The following is an 18,434-nucleotide window of genomic DNA, read 5'->3' as shown; positions in this document are numbered from 1 at the left end:
CACATGAAATGAAAGAAAGGAAAGGTTGTTTTTAAGGAAAGTCCATGTGTTCTTCTAAGACCAAAGGAAAATGGATTGCAGGCAAGCAAAAGCAGATGTCTACTATATTCAACTGGGTTCATTTTTTATTCTTAGGATGACATCACATCTGGCACACTTAATATTGTAGTGTTGTGGAAAGAGCATTGGGATTGAAGGCAGCCAAGATCTAATTGTATGACCTTGAGTAGGTCACCAAGCCTTTCTAACTTTACTTTCTACATACCTAAATTGTTAAAAATACATTTATCATTGCAATTCTATGAATGATTTGATGAAGGAAAAAAAACCTGTTAAAAAATGCTTATGAGCCGAAAAATAAATTCAAGCCCACTATGTTACACAACTTCCAAGGACATTATTCACACAGAATACAATGGAAGAAATGTAGCAATGTTGTCTATCAAATGGGGCTAATAATACCTTCTTTACAGAGTGCTATGAAGATTTAATATGATAATGTGTCAAAGTGTCCAGCTTAATGCTAGTCACTGTTATGGATTGAATTGTGTCCCCCAAACAGACATGTGGATGTCCTCTCTGCCAGTACTTCAGAATGTATCTTATTTGGGAATAGAATGGTAATAGATGTAATTAGTTAAGATGAGGTCATATTGGAGTAAGGTGGGCCCTTAATCTAATATGACCGGTGTCCTTATAAGAGGAGAGAAGTACATACAGGGAGGAGAATGTCATGTGAGGACACAGAGACACATAGGAAGAAGACAGCCATATGAAGATAGAAGTAGAGATTGGAGTGAGGTATTTACAAGCCAAGGAACTTGGCTTGCTGACTGACAGCTGTCCCCAGAAGCTAAGATAGAGGTATGAAAGAAATTCTCCCTCAGAGCTCTCAGGAGGAATCAGTAGTGCCAAAACCTGCTTCCAGGCTTCTAGACCCCAGGACTGTGAGAGAATAAACTTTTCTTGTCTTCAACCACCCAGCTCATGGAACTCTATGTTGTCCTGTAGGAACCTAATGCAGCCATATTGGAGTGACTCATGGTTAGTTAAACTTGAAAGTAATTTATTTTAAATGTTTTTGAAAGGTAATATTTCTTATGTATTTTAAGTCTATATTTTAAAAAATAATATTTAACAACCATTTTATTAGTGTTGGTCATCTCATTATAGCTCTGTAACACTTGCCACTTTTACCTATTCCCTCCTAGAAAGCCTGTCTTGTCCCACTTGATACCCTTTTCTCCCAGCTCTTCCCTTACTCCTCTGTTTTCTGGCTTTATCATGTCCTCCTCTTCCTCTGCCCCTCACTGTGGAGCCCAATATTTGACCCTCAACCTTCTTTTTACTGTGGTCACCACCTACCATTCAGGCATTACCAAATTCCAGTAGAACCAGCATCCCTCCTTGGAGCTTCACATATGCAATGGCTGGTTGCTCTTCTCTATCTAGATATCAAAGACACAGCTCAGAGTATGTCCAAAACAGAGTCATGACCTTTCCTTAGATATGCTTCTCCCTCATCATAAACCCAGGAGTCCTCATAGATTGTTGCTTTCCCTTAGTCTTCACATCTAATCCAGATCCACACTCCCTGGCTTCTACCTTCACTCATGTCTTTCTCTCCTTGTTCATCTCCATTTACTAACTTGGTTAAATCTCTCATCATCTCTTTTCTGAATTAAAGAGAATCACATAACTTGTATCCCTTGCCTTCATCTTTGACACTCTTAAACTCCTTCTACCCAGTGCTGCAGGAGTGATCTTTATAAAATGCAGAACAAGACGCCTAGGTGGCTCAGTCGGTTAAGTGTCTGCCTTCGGCCCAGGTCATGATTCCAGGGTCCTGGGATGGAGTCCCCCATAGGGCTCCCTGCTCAGCAGGGAGTCTGCTTCTCTCTCTGACCCTACCCCTTGCTTGTACTCTCTCTCTCTCTCTGAAATAAACATATAAAAATGCAGAACAGATAAAATTAGTCCCCTGCTTTAAATTTTTCAAGTTTCCCCACAGTTTAATGGAGAAAGTTCAAGTTCTTTAGCAGAGTATTCAAGGCCCCCATTGATCTGGCACTTGCCTCCTCTCTAGGATCATTTTGCTAATTGCTGTGCATGTTCCAGCTCTATTCAAGCACTTAAAGCTCCCAGAGAGCACCATGCTCCCTACAGCAGCTCCATCTGCTCAGAATGTTCTCTTCCTTCTTAGTATCACTTTTCCCTTTTAGGTTCAAATCAAGGCTTCCCTACTTCATATAGAATTGTGATTTCCTTTTTTTCCCCATTGTACCCTACTCAAATATCTAACATAGCATCTAAAATGCTGTGTTACCCTTATTATTTTATATACATTTATCTCTCCAAGCACCTCATGAAGCAGGGATTCTGCTTGATATAGCTCAACATATGGCATATAGTAAGTGCTCGATAAGTATCTGCTAAATCAATGAACAAAAAGGAAAAAATAAAGTAATGAACAAATGTTAGGAGTAAATATTGAAGAGCAGTCCCCCAATGAAATATTTCACTTGAGCATAAATAAATGCTTGGTTCTGTATACATTGACAATGGTTAAAAGCACAGACTCTGTTATCAGGTTGTTTAGATTCCCTGTTCTGTCACTTATTTAGGTGACTTTGAGCAAGTTACTTTACTTCTGCAAAAACAAAACAAAAAAATGAAAAAAGGATGTAATAGTTCTGTCTTTATTGAATTGCTAGGAAAATTAACTGAATATTTGTATTATTAAGAATGTATTTATGAAGATTAAGTAAGAACATAGTAAATGTTATACACATTTTTAAAAATACTTTTCATGAAACGATTAGAGCAAGAATTTTGTTTTAATTGGAAAGAATTCTTACTCTTGCTATCAGCATATATTGAAAACACTGAATGTTATATTACTATTAACAATATTTCTGTAGCTACTGGTACTTTCCAATATGCATATAAAACTATACCCACTTATTTAAAATAACAAAGGTCTTTCTTTCCTGCTGCATGTAGAGCAAATGTTTGCTATGTTCAGCCATTACTCCCTAATGGCTTTTCTCTGTACAGGGATACAGAATACAACACACTGGCATTGCATTACTTTTCTTTTACACAGTTGCCACCAGCAATTTTGTGGTTGAAGGCCACATAAGTAGAATAGAAAAGTAAAATATAATGAACTCATGATACACATACGACTGTGAAGGAGTCAAAGAAGTGAGTGGTCAGGAAAACTACGGAGGAAAAGGGCCAAGAATTGGGAAGTAAAAGGTGTCTGGGATTCGAACAAGCAAATAGATGGTACGGCAGGAACTCCAAATGGGAGGAACAGCATGAGCAAAGGCACAAAAACAAGAGCATTTCTGTATTTTGGAGATGGGAAGCACCTCAATATGCCTCAAGTATTAGGTTTATACGATGAGGAATTAGGATAGAAATCCAGAGGGTGTGTTAAACTATATTATGGGAGGTCTTAAATGCGAAACCATGATATTTTAACACTACCCAAAATGTAATAGAAAGATTTTAACAATAGAAAGGTTTTTTGAAGGTTAGAAAGTTTTGAAGAATAGATGACAGGTCCTCCTGAAAGGGATGGTGTACAAAATTACTATCATAAGCTAGAGGTTAAATTCCAGCCAGACTGCAAGGAAATAATATCCTTCCACAAGCAATTGTAGAGTCTAGAAGCCAGAATATGGCAGCAAAGAAGATAACAGATTCTGTTAAGAACTGAAGAAGCGTCAGCAAGAGAAAGGTCAGGCTGAAATAGGTCACAGATAGAGTCAGGGAAAAACAGTTTGAAACTGAAAGCCCAAATTCAGGGGTAGAGTCTGGGATGAACAGAAATGGCCCATGGTAGGCAGAGCCCAGGTGAGATTATGTTATCACATATAAACATATCACATGTGCACAGTAGGGAGTGGTCATCTGGGGCAACAGTCTCAGTTGTTACAAACTATTGCTGCCAGGGCAGCCCGGGAACTTAATAAACCCTAATAGGGAAAGAGTAGAAGCAGAGGTACTAATTAGCAGCCTGTTGCAATAGTCAAAATTAAGAGTAGTAAGGGCCAGATGTAATGTGGTAGAAATGGGATTATGGGGGTTGACAAAAAGAAGATTCAAGAGAAAAATACGCCTTTTCAAGAAAAGTTCTAAAGTTAAAATATTATCTTTTGAAACAATTGCTTATGCCAGGTAATTTCTCTAAAGTGTAAGTGCTAATTGATAGATTCTAAAGCTGAGCTGCAAGCTAAGTTCTTGTACTTTTGGAAAAGTCACTCTCCCAGTGACCTGGCTACTGCATTATCACCTCAAATGTCATTTTTTCTTATTATTTCATTATGATATAACCTTCAAAGGACAAAAATTACCTGTAAGTCATAAATCTTATTTCCCTAAGACCAGAAGAAAGTCTGCCTTGACACTTAAAACTCTCTTCTCTATTTCACACTACACACAGACACCCATTAGACCCCAATTTTTCTATTACCCTGACTCACCATGAATTTGCTGTTAAATAGCTTTTAATTGAGATCGAACATTAAGAAGCTACAAAGAAGTGAATTCTCAGTTCACAAAAGACTAATTGCCAAGCCCTGCAGCATTTATAAGCATCAAGGTCAATGTGAAATGTAGAAGGTCAATGAAACTTGCTTGCAAAAGAGCTCAGGACTCAAAACCAACATTGCAATGTATAACACACTAGCAGCTTTCCAATATACCTCTGCTGCCACTTTCTGTTCATAAAACCATAAGGTTATTTTAATCCAGTTTTACTTTTTTCCTTTCGTCAGCATGTTATCCATATAGGCAAGCTATCCTTTTAATCTTGGCAATTTATTTGAAGTAGAAGCTTTCGTGGACCAAAAATCTATATGGTTCTGATTAATGCCTCTGTGACCTTAAACACTAATCCCTTAGTTGCTCCTTTTTCCTGTTTTGTGTTTTATGCTGATATTGTAACATGCTTCTTGGGTTATAAGGCACTCTTGGTAATAGAAGACCTTAGCCAGGTAACATAATCATCGTAAATGATACTGCACAGGGTTCTTGGCCTTCTGGTTCCCAGATTTTAAATCTGAGGACAGTTTGGATGTGTAAGATTTTTTTTTTTTTTAATTTTAGGAATGCTTTGTGTTGTTGTATAGCTGACTCGTGAGTGACCAATTTTCCCAATAGATTTCCTTCTCATTTGCCTGTTGATTGACTGTTATGTGCCAGATACTACACTACGTGTCCCTCATACATAGTTTTAGAAATCCTCACAAACATGACAAAGTTAATTATTATTATTTTCCCCATTACACAAATAAAAAGATTACTTCAAGGATGTTAAGCAACTTGTACAATATCACACAGCTTGTTGGGGGCAAAGGTAGGCTGTGATCCATGTCTGTCTGACTCCAAAGCTTTTGCTCTTTAGTTATGTTAGGTCAAATCTTCAACTTTCTGCCCACATCTTCATAACAAAATCCATATAGATTATATTGCACCCCTATAGGTAGGACACTGCTGAATTAAGGATAAGGCAAGAAAATAGCCAAGTTTCTTAATAAAGAATAATTCCAGACTTACAGCTTTTTAGTAACAACTGTGTCTCTATTGAATAACTGTGCCTCCCAATGACATGGTTTCAAATTTTTGGACTATTTAAAGGGTAGAGAGTTCTTAATCTTCTTAATTGTGTACAAGGAATTCACTATGCCTGACAAGGGCCAAAACAAGCAAGAACTAAAGAATAAATATCAAACAGTGTGCTTTCAGATTATATTAAATAGAATAAGGCTTTAATGCTGGTCAACTGAAAATGCCAGTGGATTTTTGTTGGCCACAGGTTCAATAATAGATTGCAATGTGACATGACTATTACCAAAAAACTAATTACATTTTGGGTTCCATTGATGTAAGAAAAGGACTATTTTGAAGGAATGAAAGACTCCTTTAATAGTCTATATCTGGTGTACTATGATCAGTTCCAGAAGTAATATTGACAAAGTATGTTTTTCTAACAGTAAAGTAACTAAGATGGTGAGATTTTAAAATATGTGTCTAATAAATCAAGGTATGTTTATCCTACAGTCAAAAATGTAGGAAGAAAATGAAAGGAAAATAATAGGTCTCCCCAGACATAATAAATGTTGTTAATACAACTGTTAAGACCAATAGGTGGAAGTTGCATGAAGGCAAATTTTGTATTGATTTTATATTAGTTCAGAAAGCCCAACAATGAAACAGACTGACACAGATTATAGTCACAGAGATGCAAATAGAACAGTAAAAGAATTTCCACAATGTGCAGGCTCTTCTCAATTCTAAGATACTTTGGCTGAATGATAGCCATGATTATTTAATTTTATTTATCAACCTATCATGTAATGTACACCAACTCACTTTCACCTTCTTTTTACTTAAACAACTTAGAAGAAAGTACTTACTTAATTGCTTTGAGAAGAATTGTGTGTTTCTCTCGGAGAAATCCAAATTGCATTATCAAATAGAGGAATGGTTTTAATAATTTATCCTAAAGGCTGAATTTATAGAGTCATTCAATCAACAAACATATATTGAGCAGTTAATAGGATTCTAATACAAATAAGGCTCAGTCTATATTCCCAAAGAGTATATAAGTCTAGCAGAAGTGACAGAGATGTGGAAGATTAATACTTAAGTGCAATAATAGGTAATGGACGAGTGAATGAGGGTCAGGCTCAGCACATTAGATCCATCTAAAGAAGAGTAAGAATAAAAAAACTTCCTTAGAGGAAGTAACACTTAAGCAGAGTCTTGAAGAATGAGTAAGAATTAACTTGGTTAGAAAGGTGAAGAAAGGATATATTATTAGTAGAAAAAGCATGTAGGAAGCTACAGAAGTATGAAACAGGTTAATAGGTTTACAAACCTATAAGCATTTTCTTATTGTGGGAGCAAAGGATTATTAGATTAAAGCAATTTTGGAAGATGTGGCCAGAGAGACTGACAAGGTGAAAAGTAACTGATAAAGACAAAACCTGCAACATTTTTGAAACAAATGATTAATATGGAAATTGGATGATGAATTTCTACAAATCATTTTTAAAAGACCCTATTATATAAGAGCAAAAATATGAATAGCCAATTTGCATAAAAACAAATATGATCAATAAAAATAAGAAAATACATTCAATCTCACTATTACCTAAAATAGGAAAATTAAAATCCAAATTAAATCATTTTTACCTAATTAGCAAAAATTAAGAAGATTGACAGTGCTAGAAAAGGGTGTAGGAAAATAAAAACGTACTTGTCATTCACTATTCATAAGAGTATAAATTGACAGAGACTTCTGGTGGACTATTTGAAAGTATTTATCATATTTTAAGATTAACATATTGTTCAACTCAGAAACCCCACAACGGTGTAACTATTCTAGATATTCACACAATAACCTACATACTCACCAGGAAGAAGATGATTAGATAAATTATTGCATATTTGTACTAGTGAATATTACGCAGTTAAAAAGAAGGAGGTAGATCAACGTCATGCCGGGTCTCCAAAACATGTAATCAAGTTTAAACATAAAAAAGCATATTTGTATATCTATGTATATAAACATACATAGCATACAAAAACACCTGAGAGGGCACACATCAAAATGATAGCCGTAGAAGGCTGGGATTAGATGAATGATAAAAGGGAATTCTCACTGTTCTGAATTGCTTAAATTTTAATAAGAATATCTTTGTGCATTACACCATAGTTTAAATTGTAAGCATTATTCTTAAATCTGTGCGGAGCTTTCAAAAGGTTTAAGCAGGGAAATCACATAAAAACATTTGCATTTTAGTAATATCTTCCTGCCAGCTGATATAAGGGGGTTTGGAGGGAAGCTAACCTGGAGATAGGGAAGTCAATTAAAAAGTGATTGCAATAATACAAAGTAAAAGTAATGGAGGAATTAACTAAGCTGTGTAGTAGCAGTGAAGTTGCAAGAAGGAGATGACTGAGAAAAATATTTTCTACATGAAATCCAGAGGACATGCCCCAGAGGATCAAAAGGCAAATGTGAGAAAGGTCTAAATGACCCTCAAATTTCCAACTTAGCAATTAGCTGAATGGTCAAGTCCATTCACTAAGTGAAGAGATACAGAGGGTTGTGTGTGTCGGCGGGGGGGTGTTGGGGAATGAATTATAAGAAATATTATTTTTTGATCCTTGCTATTCTGAGGAATTGGGGAGGGGGGTTGAATAAGAAGGCTATCTCAAAAGAGAGTTTCTGTGGAATCTTTTCTTCCAAGAAAAAGTACCCACCCTCCACAGAAGGTGTCAATGGCAAATGAGTTCTATCAAAATATACTAGATTCCTATAAAGCTTCAAGAAATTTCCAGAGTCCACAACAGTTGTTCAGTAAATGTTTCCCTCAAGTGATCCAGGGAGCAGTCACATGTACATGTGATGTATAGAGAAGCATATAACTAAAGAGTTATACCCCTCCCACATGCCCTCCATTCCACTCACCAAGCAGCCTGACCAGCTAACATTCAGGGAGAGGCAAAGACTTTAGGGAATGCCTTCTCTCAAAATGGCCTGTGTATACACTGATGTATAAATCTTGACAAGCTTGGATTCTTTGGATCAGCAATATTTTTTTGCCCTCAGGTTGATCCCCAAAGTTACAGAAGTTAAGTGGAAGAAGAATTCAATTCCGGCAGACTACTTGTTTTCCTAAATTCAAAGCATACCACCTTTATTTAATCTATACACTTTGTTTTACTGTTGGAAAGATAAAAATAGAAACTCATTCATGTACAAAACTGTGACATTAAAATTAGATTAGAAGTGATCCATGGGATGCTTGCATTTATTAACCAGAATCATTCTTGTCAAAAGTAACAGGCTTATATCTAAAAATGGTAGAAAATATATGATAAGAGAGATTCATTTAGTCATTTATCAGTGTTTAAATGCTAGGGATACAGTGAAAAGATCACATGATACTGGCCTCATAGAAATTATCTAAAGGCGGAGATGTACAAGAATAGTCTAGAATAGCCAAAATGATAATTATGAAGGCTGTTTCAAAGTATGTGATAAAGTAATCATAGGATTTTAATGCAGTTAATTCAGGCACCAGGCATGTTAAGAGAGGCAAATCAAAAATCAGTTTAAGATTAGAGTCTCTTGGGAGTAACAGAAAATCCCAACCAACAGAATAAAAATTATTTCTCTCATACTTAAGCAACAGCCAGAGGTAATCAATCAATGGCTAACAGGAGGGCTTCATGATTCTCAAAGACCCAGGCTCCTTCCTGAGTGCCTCTCTCCAGCACACTGCCCAGGATGGTTGCTTAAGTCCCATGCTTTAAGGAGAAAAGGGTAAACACTCCCCCGGCATATTTCTTCCTTTTAGGTACACTTACACTTTACTTAATCAGATACAACTTAATCACATAGCCTCATCTGGATGCATAGGAAAGCTGGAAAAATATGGTCTTTATTCTGGCCAGCCATGTGCCAACTAAAAATCAGGGGTTCTTAGACTAGGAAAAAGAAGGAAACAGCTATGTACGGGCCACTGTCAGTCTTTGCCAGCATGAGGTCAGATCACGACTAAGGATGTAGGACCTTCCTCCACCATCAAGAACGAACTGAGGTTGTTCCTTTGGTGGAGTACCCAGCATATGATGTAAGGGCCTGATTTAGTTTTTTAAAGTTGTTTCATTTGGGATCTCTTCACATAGTGGAGATTATTCTTACTTTTTTTTTTCATGATACACATGTTATAAATTAAAGAAAAAATCTCAGGAAAATGAAGTATTTTTGTCTCATTGAAGACTGAATATTTGAAAAAGTCTCACATCTGTTCATTGGATCAGATTGTGCTTAAAGTTTGATAAATCAGTATTTTATAAACACACACATATGGACACAAACATACAACTTTATCTTTATGCAGCCATTTTTCTTTGATCTATATATGTCATTTACCCAAAAAATCTATCTCCTCTTCCTTGTTTATTTCTTGACAAGCCTATTCACTCTCCATTATTTATCTCTGCCAGCACTTTTTTTCTATAAATACAGTTTGGTGGAATAAACCTAAATCTATACCTAAGTACGAACTTTCTGGGACTCTTTCCAAACTAAGAGTTTGTGATTACAGTTAAGCAATGATATTGTCACTTGCTTTTTCCTTTCCTGAAAGTACTTCATCTTCTTAGGTCACTGCCATTCAGTGCTGTGAAAATGTGATTTGAAAAGCAAGTTTAAATGGAGCTTTCTAATTAGGCTGCACTCATTTATATTTTCCCAACCCTGTATGCAGGTTACCCTAAAGTTATATGCACCCAACTAAAGAACATTCCATTTGAGATCTATATGCCTTTGAATATGAATGGGTAACTCTCAATGATTGAGCTTGATCCAGCTGCTCATTCAGCTGAAGTGAATTAAGTCTTCTAGGGCACCAGGGTGCCATTTAGGATATTACCTCCGCCAGCACACTAAATTTCCCTCCCATGGGTGAGCAGCATTCTTCTGGGCGGTATTTTCATCCCCCCACTTCTGTACTGGCCCAAACTTACTGACGCAAAAGGGTGATTCATATGACACAATATTTGCCCACAGCTCAGACGATAAGCCTACACAGTGATCTGCTCCATTTCAGAGCCCACGTGCCAGTGTTTAAAGGGTAAATGAGAGCCATTTTGTTTGGATTATTTTATAAATCAAATATAAACGAAAGTATACCATTGTTCCCTAAACCCTGAAACTGTAACATTTGGTGATAAATTAACCACCATATAATAATCTGGCCCCTTAAAAGTATCAATAAACAAGCATCTTTTTCTTTATTAATATAACATGTACACAAAATGAGTCTATCTAAATAGCAATAAAATTGAATGTAATACTTTGAAGGCAGGAAGTTTTTATTTTTCACTTACAAATAAAAATGTCCTTTTAATTTTAACTCACTCCAGTACTTCTCTTAGATATTAACTCCAGACATTTATTGGTTCCTCTTTTGAAAACTAACATCCAGAGCATAAAATACTTTTTGTGGTGCCATAATTTGTTAAATAATGCTTTGAAAGTGGCTGGGTGCCCAAAGAGTCCATGCAGAAATAAAACGCACTCAAACTGCTTCCAAATGTTTTCCTCTCCAGATATATCATATCAGAAGCTGCCGTTCCTCTCACACTGTCACTATATCCAAGAAGCTATAATCATGCACCACCACTAGAATATCTTAGCAAACCACCCAAATTTATATCCAGGCCAATATTTAAAATGTAATAAAAAGCATGTATGTTAAGTGAACCAGTAATTTAATAACACAGGAGTCTGAAATTGCTTTGGAATTGGCTCTGAAAAATACATTAATAGGGGTATTTTCAACAGTGAACAACACCTGCTAGCTCTCTTTTTCTCACTTTCTCTCTTTATACAACCCATGAATCTCCTTCAGCAATTCTTATAGAACAGGATGTTCCTGGACCCCCATTTTGCACTCAGTCTAATGGCCTGCCAGGGATAGCCTAATGGTAAGCAGTAGTGAAAATGGTGGCACAGCGAGGGGCTGGCAGATTGTCAGGGGCAATATGATCTTAGGCAATCTGGCCATGCCCAGGTTGTGTGGCTGAAGAGGGATAAAATCAGGCTTCTTTGAGCTGGTTTCTTTTTTTCTCCCTTATTACCAGCAATGAACGCTACCTCAGATCAGATCTGGAAGGTAATATTGTTCCCAAAGACATCATGCTTAAAAATAGGAATTGCCTCAAAAAAAAAAAAAAAAAAAGATACGTGAAACTGAGTAAGGCCTGACTCTTTTCAAGCCCATTTCACACTTAGGATCGTATTTGGAGATAGATCCCAACACAGTGTCTGCTTCAGGCCACAGTTAAATTTGCTGGCTCATATCTGGGAGAATTAGGCACACAGGGAATGAATGGTGAGTCAGTCTCTCCCTCAGAAAACAGCATCTCTAGTTCTGTGCCACACTTCTCTCTGGGGCTTAAGCAGCGAGATTGCTCTGCCCTTGAGATCGTCTGTCTCTTCGTCCCTTAAGGATATAGATGAGAGGGCACGTATGGAAAACCAAGAGAAATGAAAGAGAGGGTATGTATGGAGGCCATGTGTCTGGCTGCTTGTGTCATTAAGTGTCCAGTTGTCTGTCTGAGAATAAAGAGCGTATAAGCCAGAGAGAATGGCTTTACAGGTCATGACATTTTTATGACTAATTTTGACTAACTCATTAAACCAGTCGCATGGATTTGGCCATTCCACCCTTAGAAATCGCTGTCAAAACCATCAATAACATTGTCATGAGTCAGAGAGACATGGATATGCTTTATGCTTCCTGTGTTTAAGTTACCTTCACTATTGACCCCTCTATGCAACATACCATGCCAAGTTCTGTCAGAAAATATAAAAATGAGAGACTCTTTGTGAAACTTATTGTAAGCTATGTCATGAACAGAAAGAATTATACTATAAGGAAAAATGAAATAGTATATAACTGAAAGAGGGGAAAGAGTCAAGAAAGGTAGGTAGGGAGGACTTAACATGAGTGACTTCTTTGTGCCAGGCAATTTTTATTTTATTTTTTCTTAAAGATTTTATTTATTTATTTGAGAGAGAGAGAATGAGAGATAGAGAGCATGAGAAGGGGGAGGGTCAGAGGGAGAAGCAGACTCCCCGCTGAGCAGGGAGCCCGATGTGGGACTCGGTCCCGGGACTCCAGGATCATGACCTGAGCCGAAGGCAGTCGCTTAACCAACTGAGCCACCCAGGCGCCCTGCCAGGCAATTTTTTAAAACACTCTCTTGTACAGGCACCTGGGTGGCTTCGCCAGAACTATAGATAAGTCTTGGTGTTTTAGGGGCCCTGGATGGCTTCATTGGTTAAGCATCTGACTCTTGATTTCATCTCAAATTATGATCTCAGGGTCATGGGATCGAGCCTGGTATCAGACTCTGCACTTAGGGGAATCTGCTTGAGGATTCTCTCTTTCCCTCTGCCACTCCCCCCTGCTAGTGCTCTCTCTCTCTCTCTCTCAAATAAATAAAAAATAAAACACTATCTTGTGTAATTGTCTTCATAACAGATTATTTTCCACCTATTACCAAAATGGGAACTGAGGCTCAGGGAGTTGGAGTTGCATAAGGTCATCCAGCAAGCAGGGGCACATGGAGGTCTTAAAACGGAATCCCTCTGACTCTAGCACCTATGTGCTTTCCGTGGCAGTTTTACTGCCCCCTGAGGGAACACAGATGAGGGCAAGGTTATTCCAGCCATAAAAAAGATGGGAGAGCCTCTTAAAAGACCCTCTTAGGCAGGGCAGAATGGGTTAGTCCAAGATAAGGCATTCTTACTTTGTGCTGGAAGAAATGACCAAAACATTTAAATAACAATGAAAATTCTAGGGGAGCCTGGGTGGCTCAGATGGTTAAGCGTCTGCCTTCCGCTCAGGTCATGATCCCAGGGTCATGGGATCAAGCCCCACATTGGGCTCCTGGCTCAGTGAGGAGCCTGCTTCTCCCTCTGCCTCTCTCCCTGCTCATGCTTTCTCTCTCTGTATCTCTGTGTCTCAAATGAATAAATAAAATCTTAAAAAAAAAAACAATGAAAATTCTAGTGTGTTTGTAGTAAAAAGTCAAGAATTTTTTAAACCATTTTTTAACAAAAACTATACGAATGTAATTAACATGTGAACATTACACTTAGGTGGTAAAATTCAGATTACAAATATAAGATAAATATCAAATACTATCATAATTTCAGTTTAACAGAAAGCATAACAGTTATGACAATCATGCTTAACACCTTGGTTAAGAGAAATGGGCACGGGTGTCATAGAAGTGTGCAAAGATTTAACTGTTCAAAAATCCTTAGCCCTTCTGAGAAAATATAAATGGGAACTATGTGGCAAATATTTCTATAATATGGTGGTTTCAGTCCATTAGTGATTATCATGCATTTAAAATAACTGCAGTTGTTTTTGAACACAGAAAACTGGATTCAAAATAAGTCTTTGCTCAAACTAACTAATGATAGTATGAATCCCTTATATTTAAAAATATAGTTTAAGTTTGGAAAGTTTAAGGTGAAGCATTTTTGTTTTTACAATTACTTTTAGATATAATGGACACTATGCTATATAAATAGGTATACTGCTATACAGTTAATTCCAGTCATTATATTTTATATTTGTTAGGCATCATCAGCACAAATTTTATGCTTGAGAAGAAATAGATCAAACAAACAAAATGGTCATATTTAATTTTCTTTTAAAGACAGATTAACCAAATTTAAAGAAGAATTGATATCTCATTTTCAAATTACTGATACAAAATCACCTATTCTAGTTATATATTTTGCCCAATATCAAATAATGTGCAAAAAGCTTCCAGGATAGATGCATTTCCTGTTCAATTTCCAAAACTAAATAAACACTTTTTAACTGAAAGCATTTACATTCCTGGCTCTCTAAAGTAAACACTAGAAAACAAAGTACAAAAAATGATCTCTCAGCTTCTAAATAGCCCACTTAGTTACATAAAGTATATTCTGTCCCAACACTTTCTCAAATTCAAAAGATATTTACTGCCTAAGCATATGACAAACAGTCTTCGTTTCAAATTGGTTGGTCTGTTTCCATGGTAACACTGTGGGAATCCCTTGGCTACCATAAGTCACATTAGTTGACTATAGAATTTCTCAATTTTCTTTGCATCTTGAGCTTGGTCTGTTCTAGACACCAAACAAATTAAATCATGTATTATTTAACATACAAACTCCCATCAGAATGAGAACCACATGTGTCTTCACAGGACTGGCAAGGTAGAGTTTCTTGGCCAAGAGACTGATTTCCTCCCACGTCTGGTACTGCAGCATCATGAGTCCATGGTGGAGTAGGAAGAGAGTCATGGCCTGGACTGAAGGCAGTGAAACCTGGTCCACTTACCTCTGAAACCATACTTATTCCTTGGGTTTGTATTCAGCAGTAGTGAGATTGTGAATTTTTTTAAATGAGGAGTAACATGATCTGAACTGGAAGGACTTAGGGAGGTGTTCACCTAAGTGTTTACACTATGCGGATGGGGACAGGGAAGGAAATCCCACACATGTACCTCAAGTGCAAAGTGGTTACCTGGAAAAGTGGATATGTTGTGGCCACGACCATTATCATTATGGTGCCACACCAATCATACATTTATGGTATCAGAATTGGTATAAAATCATTAGGGTCTTAATTAGTTTTGTTCTCTATTAGCTACTCTCAATTATTTTCAAACTTCTTGTGCTCTTTGATATTTTCAAGACCAAATTCTCAAAATGATAATTAGTAAACCAAATTATCCTGCCATCTAATCCATACTGTATAGATGCCAAATAAGTACCATTCTTTTTAAAAAAGTTTTTATTTAAATTACAGTTAATTAACATACAGTGTAATATTAGTTTTAGGTGTACAATATAGTGATTCAACACTTCCATATAACACCCAGATGCTCTTCACAAGTGCATTCCTTAATCCCCATCACCTATTTAACCCATCCCCCCACCCACCTCCCTTCTGGTAACCCTCTGTTTGTTCTCTCTAGTTAGAAGTCTGTTTCTTAGTTTACCTTTCTCCCAAATCAGTACCATTCTGACCTTAAAAAGCTAACAAATCTTTGATAGGAATTTAAATATATCTTAGCCTTAAATAAGACATGTTTGGTATGTTTTAACATGTTTGTTTGTAGATAAGACTCCCAAGGAGGTTATCATCAATATCTGGAAGTGAAACTAAATCCAGAATATTCTCTTTCATACTTTGTACATGAGAGACAACAACACAGCAGGGTACATGCTAGCAAACAATGGCTAGTCCTAACTGGAGGCAGCCATGGAAAATTACAAAAAGGCAGAAGCAGCCTGCCTCATGACCTCTTTATCAAGTATACTAAAGGTTCAAACTTCCCTTTAATAATGTGACAGATATACCCATAGTTCATAAGTATTAAATACATAGCACACTTTGGCTGTGAAGCTAAATAGATCTAGTTCTCATACACATTGATAAATGCTGCTTAACAGCTCCTTAGCTGACACCTTGGCACCTGAGGTGTAAAAGCATTTTTTAAAGAGCATATAGTTTTAGAGTCTGAGCCCAGAAAGAAAAGGCTGAGTAGTAATCTGCCAAGCCATGCCCAGTGTGATGACTCAGTCAGGAAGACGTGCTTTTCAATTTCAGGTCATCCCTTCACCACTTCCTAAATAAAAGAACTCAAGAATTTAAATCTTTTTTAGATTTGTAGTTGTCCCTGGTTCCTAAATATTGGCTCTTCATAAGCATTTAAAGTGGAAACTCACAAATCTCATTGAACTTTATACACGTTTTGAGGATATTTATTAGAGTATAGGTGGTTTTAAAATCTCTGACATCAAGAAGACCCAGTCTATTATATGTCCAGATAAAGTCAAACTGCCTTTGAACCGTTCATATAAATATGATTTTAATTCAACTCAATAAACATTACATTGAGTTCCTACTATGTGCAAGCTCTGGGACTGGACCTACAGAGAATAAGACATGCATGATTTGTCCCTGTCCTTAAGGGATCAAATCCTAAGAGAGGACACAAACCTGGAAGCAGGGCTGATGGCAGCCCACAGGCTGAAGTCAGCTAAGAGATAGGTTTTATTTGATTTCTACAGTGTTCTTTAAACACCTGAATTTTTTACCCTTAGGCAGAACTTTCATATTTGATTCAATGCCTTTGTCATCAATTTTTTTTGTCATCAATTTGATATACTAACTTACTGTACCTGATGGGCCCTAAAGGCATTTGAGTTTGGTATCACAAAATTGTAAACAAATAAATACTGTATCTATAATAGCGTTCTACCTCTATTCTAGTAGCTAAGATCATATGGGGGCATGGAGGAAAGAATAATGAGTTCTCCCTGGGTATGTCAGGCATGTTTTGACAGAGACAAGAAGGACAGAAGGGCCTTCCAAGAGAAGGAGGTATCATGGAGGCATGGAGACATGAAGGGGTAGGTCAAGTTTAGGGAATTAAGGAAGATAATATTTATCCCTCATTTATTGAACACTTACTGTCAGCCACTAATAGGTACTTCCTGTATGGTCTGCAGTAAACCAATATAAGTGATACGTTTATGATTAGCTCCATTTTTCAAATGAAGAAATTTGAGTATCAGAGAAGCTAAATAACTTACCCAAGATGAATCAGCTACTGAATGGTAGAATCAAAATTCTGGTCTCAAGCCTGGGCATTGTCACTATTAAAACTAATGTACTGGCATATTGCAAATTTAGTCAGGACACTTTTTTAGTAATTAGGATTTCAAGTCCCACCACATATAAACATAGGTAAGACCACTGGACATAATCCATACTTGGGAGAAATACAGGCTTAATTCAATAAAACAAATGAAATAAAAATTATATAAACAGACTTCTAGAACTAAAGGAAATTTAGGGAAGTTCTAGTCCAAGTTCATCATTTTACAGATGAGGAAACTCAGACATTTAAAATATTTGTTTTTAAAAGTTGGGGTGCCTAGGTGGCTCAGTTAGTTAAGCGTCTGCCTTCAGCTCAGTTCATGATCCCAGTCATGGGATCGAGGCCCGCATCGGGCTCCCTGCTCAGCGGGGAGTCTGCTTCTCCCTTTGCCTCTGCCTGTCACTCCCCTTGCTTGTGCTCTCTCTCTTTCTGTCAAATAAATAAATAAAATCTTTAAAACAGTAAATAAATAAGTCAATGTCTATTTTAAATATAAATTAAAATGCATTTTTAATAAATGTCTTATTTTGATCAGCTTCAAAATATCTTAATTCTCTTTGTTAATGCCATAGTTTTATAAAATTACAGCAACCCTAATTTTATCATACATAGCCTACAAGTTTAAAAATAACTCAGAAAAAGCTGAAAATTTCTTTTTAAAAGCACTGCAGAAATAACTCATAAAAATCTAGCCATGAAACTGCCCTTTTTGCTTCAATACTCTTATTGTGACCTATTGAAGAACAACAGGATGAGAAATCTATAAAATTCATATTGCAGTGACCTGAAGGATAAAAAAAAAAGTCAAAAACAAAACAGTAATGGTTGCACGATCTTTAATTGTATTTGGTGCTGAAGAATCTTCATGGAGATTAGCTGTGTAGTTAGTTAGCTAAACAGGAAAATACTAATGTAATTGTAGGCATATTTCCATTTATAATAATTTAGGAAATGGAAAAAATTCTGTAATTATAACTTTGGCTTAACTTAGAATCATTTCCTGGGGAGGAGGCGGGAATCATTTCCTGAAAATAATAGTATCCTATCAAAAATTGATTTCCTCTCTTTGTACTAGAAATGTGTGTTATAACGCCAAGTTAAAAAAAAATAGGTGCTTCAATAAATATTTACTGAGCAAATGACTAAGTCTATGAATGAGT

The 18,434-nt window shown here is 36.6% G+C and overlaps 1 protein-coding gene and 1 pseudogene across 7 annotated transcripts in view; one reads left to right on the top strand and one right to left on the bottom strand.

Annotated features, from left to right (window-relative positions):
* EPHA6 (EPH receptor A6) overlaps nucleotides 1-18,434 on the top strand; it is an 828,987-nt gene that overhangs the window by 646,743 nt on the left and 163,810 nt on the right. The window lies entirely within an intron of this gene.
* LOC113917282 lies at nucleotides 14,613-14,872 on the bottom strand (annotated as a pseudogene).

The sequence above is a fragment of the Zalophus californianus genome, chromosome 1 (genome assembly GCF_009762305.2).
Source record: "Zalophus californianus isolate mZalCal1 chromosome 1, mZalCal1.pri.v2, whole genome shotgun sequence".
In the NCBI taxonomy this organism is placed as follows: Eukaryota; Metazoa; Chordata; class Mammalia; order Carnivora; family Otariidae; genus Zalophus; species Zalophus californianus.
This window is presented reverse-complemented; position numbering and strand designations above follow the sequence as displayed.